Genomic DNA, 5,831 nt, shown 5'->3' on the forward strand with positions numbered 1-5,831 from the left:
GAACAGCTGAGACATCCAGCCTGTGTACCGAGCAACTGCTGGATTCTCAAACTTTCCACTCATAGGCGACCACTGTGGGATTAGCTGGACCACAGCCTGTAATTCATTCTAATAAATCATGTGTGTGTGTGGAGAGAGAGAGAGAGAGAGAGAGAAACAGAGAGAGAGAAAGAGAGAGAGAGAGAGGGGGAGGGAGGGAGACAGAGACAGAGAGACAGAGACAGAGACACAGAGATGATGATGTGGGACTCCCCTCTGTATGCTGTGAAGGTGTTTTGTTAAATGAATAAAGCTGCTTTGGTCCTATACTATAACAAGGCAGACCAGAGCTAAGTAGGAAAACTAAGCTGAATGCTGGGAGAAAGTAGGCGGAGTCAATGAGACACCAGAGTAGCTAGATGCCCAGAGCCTTGCTGGTAAACCAAGAGCCTGGTGGTAAAATATAAAGTATTAGAAATGGGTTAATTTAAGATAAAAGAGCTAGATAGAAATATGCTTAAGCTATTGGCCAAACAGAACTGCAATTAATATAGTTTCTTAGTGATTATTTCAGATCTGGACAGCCCCGAAAAGAACAAGCAGTCTTCACCTACAGAGGAAGATTCATTCAATAAGTTCTGTTACTCTAGAGAGCCATGATTAATGCAGGGTTTGATGAAGATATCCCATTTAAGACTGAGTGCTCCACAGTCTCTCATTCTCTTCACACTGTTAAGTTGTGGGTCTCTGTGTCAATTCCCATCTACTGCTAAAGGAAGCTTCTCTGATGAGTATTGACAAATGTATCGATCTATGAGAATAGCAATACCTCATTAGGCATCTTTTTGGGGGAGGCATATTCAAGCTGAAGATTAGAAAAGCAAAAGAGTTAAGTCACTAGAGAAGTCTTACCTCTACCAAGACTGGGTGACTGCAGACTGAGCCCTGAGACTTTGTCTCCTCCAATCTTACATTCTCCTTTAGTGCCGGGATTAAAGATGTGTGACTGGGATTAAATCACACATCTTTAGATGTGAGTACTGGGATTAAAGGTGTGAGTCACCACCACCTAGATCTGTTTCTGCATTGTATCTTGTGTAACCCAGGGTAGCCTTGAACTCACAGAGATCCATCTGCCTCTGTCTCCCAAATCCTGGAATTAAAGTTATGTGACACCACTGCCTAGCCTCTAGTGGCTTAGTTTTACACTCTGATCTTCAAGCAATCTTTATTTATTAAAAATAAATAAAATATCACTACACTTTATCAATCACAACCATGTTCAAGAGTACAAATCTATTACATGAGCCCCTAAAAAAAAATCAATCTCATTCCAAAATACAATGATACATAACGGCACAGGATAAACATCCCCATCCCGTAAGAGAAGAATAGAAAAATCACAAGAAGTATTGGTGCAAAGCAAGAACGAAGTATAGCACGGCAACTATCAGTTCCTCCAACTTCTTGTTCAGCATCTGCAACACATGATCAACTCACATGGACTCCAAAGTACTTGGGGAGCTGGCCTCTCCAGCTCTGTGTCCTATGAGAGTCTCTCTCTTAACTTGGTTCCACTCCATCCCTGGAACTTTGTCAATGGATGTCTGTGTCAATGATCCTTAGTTGTTAACTTGACTACATATGGTTTTAACCAAAACCCAAGATGTTTTGTACACCCATGAGGGATTTTTCCTGTTTACATCACTTGAAGTAGGAAACACCACCCTAAGTCTAGCTTTTTTTTTTAACTGATTTTATTGAGCTCTACATTTTTCTCTCCTCCTCTCCCTGCTTCCCCCCTCCCCTCCAACCCTCTCCCATGGTCCCCATGCTCCCAATTTACTCAGGAGATCTTGTCTTTTACTACTTCCCATGTAGATTAGATCCATGTATGTCCCTCTTAGGATCCTCATTGTGGTCTAGGTTCTCTGGGATTGTGATTTGTAGGCTGGTTTTCTTTGCTTTATGTTTAAAAACTGCTTATGAGTGAGTACATGTGATAATTGTCTTTCTGGGTCTGGGTTACCTCACTCAAAATGATGTTTTGTTAACTCTACCTACCTAAGAGCATGGGAGATTTTTCCACTTTCTGGTGTCCTCTTCAATTTCTTTCTTCAAAGGTTTAAAGTTCTTGTCATACAAGTCTTCCACTTGTTTGATTAGAGCTACTCTGAGATATTTTATGCTATTTGTGGCTATTGTAAAAGGTGATGTTTCTCTGGTTTCTTTCTCAGTCCATTTATCATCTGTGTACAGGAGGACTACTGATTTTTTTGAGTTAATCTTGTATCCTGATACATTACTGAAAGTGTTTATGAGTTGTAGAAGTTCCTTGGTAGAATTTTTGGGGTCACTTATGTAAACTATTATATCATCAGCAAATAGTGAGAGTTTGACTTCTTTTCTTATTTGTATCCCCTTGATCTCCTTTTGGTGTCTTATTGCTCTTGCTAGGACCTCAAGAACTATATTAAATAGATATGGAGAGAATGAACAATCTTGTCTTGTTCCTGATTTTAGTGGGATCACTAGGAGTTTCTGTAGTGAGGGGCTGCAGGCGGCTTCCCGCCGCCCTGCTCTCGGCCACCGGCTAGCTTAAAACCCGAAATAACAACACACAAATTGTATTCTTTTAAACACTGCCTGGCCCATTATTTTCAGCCTCTTACTCACATCTTGACTAACCCATATCTAATAATCTGTGTAACACCACGAATGGTGTCTTACCGGGAAAGATTCAGCATGTCTGACCTGGTAGCTGGCTTCATCGCATCATCATCTAAGTGAGCGGTCTGTCTCACTTAGGAGAGGTGTGGCATCTGACTGAGCCATCTGCCTCACTTCCTTCTTCCTGTACTGTCTATTCCACCCACCTAAGGGCTGGCCAAGGCAGTTTCTTTATTAATGAATGAAATCAACACAAACAGAAGACTCTCCCACATCAAGTTTCTCTCAATTTAGTTTGATGTTGGCTGTTGGCTTGCTATATATTGCCTTTATTATTTTTCGGTATATTCCTTGTATCCCTGCTCTCTCCAAGACCTTTATCATAAAGGGATATTGTATTTTGTCGAAAGCATTTTCAGCATTTAATAAGATGATCATGTGGTTTTTATTTTTTTCAGCTTGTTTATATGGTGGATTACGTTGACAGATTTTTGTATGTTGAACCATCCCTGCATTTCAGAGATGAAGGTGACTTGATCATGGTGGATGATGGTTCTGAGGTGTTCTTGGATTCAATTTGTCAGTATTTTATTTAGTATGTTTGCATCAATGTTCATGAATGAGATTGGTCTGCAATTCTCTTTCTTAGTAATGTCTTTCTGTGGTTTGGGTATCAGGGTAATTGTAGCCTCATAAAAGAGTTTGGCAATGTTCCTTCTGTTTCTATTGTGTGGAACAATTTAAGGAGTATTAGTATTAGTTCTTCTTTTAAAATATTGTAGAATTCTGAGTTGAAACCATCTTATCAAGGGCTTTTTTTGTTTGGGAGGCTTTTGATGACTATTTCTATTTCTTCAGCAGTTATAGGCCTGTTTAATTTGCTTATCTGGATATAATTTTGGTAAGTGATATTTATCCAGAAAGTTGTCCATTTCCTTTAAGTTTTCCAGTTTTGTGGAGTATAGGCTTTTGAAATATGACCTGATGATTCTCTGGATTTCCTCCGTGTCTGTTGTTATGTCCCCCTTTTCATTTCTGATTTTGTTAATTTGGATATTCGCTCTCTGCCTTTTGGTTAGTTTGGATAAAGGTTTGTCTATTTTCTTGATTTTCTCGAAGAACAAACTCTTTGTCTCATTGATTCTATTGGGTTTTTTGTTGCTGTTGTTTCTATTTTGTTGATTTCAGCTCTTAATTTGATTATTTCCTGCCATCTAGTTCTCCTAAGTGAGTTTGCTTCTTTTTGTTCTAAAGTTTTCAAATGTTCAGTTAATTCACTAGTGTGGGATTTTTCCAACTTCTTTATGTAGGCATTTAGGCTATTAACTTTCATCTTAACACTGCTCTCATTGTGTCCCATAAATTTGGGTATGTTGTGTGGTCATTTTCATTGAATTTTAGGAAGTCTTTAATTTTTCCCTTTATTTCTTTCGTGACCCTTTGATGATTCAGGTGAGCATTGTTTGATTTCCATGTGTTTGTGGACTATCTGGAATTAGTGTTGCTGCTGAATTCTCATTTTCAGCCATGGTGATTCAATAAGATACATGGGGTTATTCCAATTTTTTTGTATCTGTTGAAGTTTGTTTTGTTACCGAGTATGTGGTCAGTTTTTGAGAAGGTTTCATGAGTTGCTGAGAAGAAGGTATATTCTTTTCTGTTTGGATGGAATATTCTATAGATGTCTGTTAAGTCCATTTGAGTCATAATATGTTAGTTCTCTTATTTCTCTGTTCATTTTTTGTCTGACTGACCTGTCCAGTGGTGAGAGGGGAGTGTTGAAGTCTCCCACTATTAGTGTGTGGGGTTTAATGTATGATTTAAGCTTTAGAAGTGTTTCTTTTACATATAAGGGTACCCTTGTCTTTGGGGCATAGATGTTCAGTATTGAGATTTCCTCTTGATGGATCTTTCCTGTGACAAATATGAAATGTCCTTCTTTGTCTCATTTGATTGATTTTAGTTTGAAGTCTATTTTGTTAGATATTAAGATAGCTATACCCACTTGTTTCTTAGATCCATTTGATTGGAATATTTTTTCCCAACCTTTTACTCTGAGACCATGTCTGTCTTTGAAGTTGAGGTGTGTTTCTTGTATGCAGAAGGATGGATTCTGTTTTCATATCCAGTCTGTTAGCCTGTTTTTATAGGTGAGTTGAGTCCATTTGCATTAAGGGACATTAATGACCAGTGATTGCTATCTCCTGTTTAGTTTTCATTGTTGGTGATGTTAATTTGTGCGTTTTTCCCTTTTTTGGGATTTGCTGCTATGAGACTATCAATTTTCTGTGTTTTTGTTGGTGTAACCAACTTCCTTGGGTTGGAGTTTTCCTTCTAGTATTTTGTGTAGGGCTAGGTTTGTGGCTAGGTATTGGTGAAATCTAGATTTGTCATGGAATATCTTGTTTTGTCCTTCTATGGTGATTGACAGTTTTGCTGGGTATAGTTGCCTGGGCTGGCATCCATGGTCTCTTAAATGTATGCATAATGCTTGACCACGACCTTCTGGTTTTCATTGTCTCCAATGAGAAGTCAGGTGTAATTCTGATAGGTCTGCCTTTATATGTTACTTACCCTTTTTCCTTTGCAGCTCTTAATATTCTTTCTTTACTCTGTATGTTTAGTGTTTTGATAATTATGTGGCTAGGGGACTTTTTATTTGGATTCAGTCTATTTGGTGTTCTATAAGCTTCTTGTATCTTCATAGGCATGTCTTTCTTTAGGTTGGGAAAGTTTTCTTCTATGATTTTGTTAAATATATTTTCTGTGCTTTTGAGTTGAACTTCTCCTTCTTCTATACCTTTCCCGATAAGTTTAACCCCCCCCCCCAAATACACCATGAATAAAGGTAATACTATCCCATGAACTGGATTCATGGCCAAACAAAAAAAGAAAGTGAGCTGAAAGCAGCATTCATCTCTCTCTGTCCTGACCGTAGATGCAGTATGACCAGCTGCCTCCAATGGCTACAGTCATGACTTCTATCTACATCATAACCACAGTAATGTTATATGTCTATGTTAATATAAGCCGAAATAAACCTTTCTGTCATTCAGTTTCTTTTACCAGGCAAAAAGCATATCACCTCAGAGTCTCTTGATGCTGAAGCACACTACATGATAGATTAAAACCAAAGACCAAGGGCTAGAGAAAGAGGTCAGCAATGAAGAGTGCTTGCTGCA

Source organism: Arvicola amphibius, chromosome 12 (genome assembly GCF_903992535.2).
Source record: "Arvicola amphibius chromosome 12, mArvAmp1.2, whole genome shotgun sequence".
Classification (NCBI taxonomy): domain Eukaryota; kingdom Metazoa; phylum Chordata; class Mammalia; order Rodentia; family Cricetidae; genus Arvicola; species Arvicola amphibius.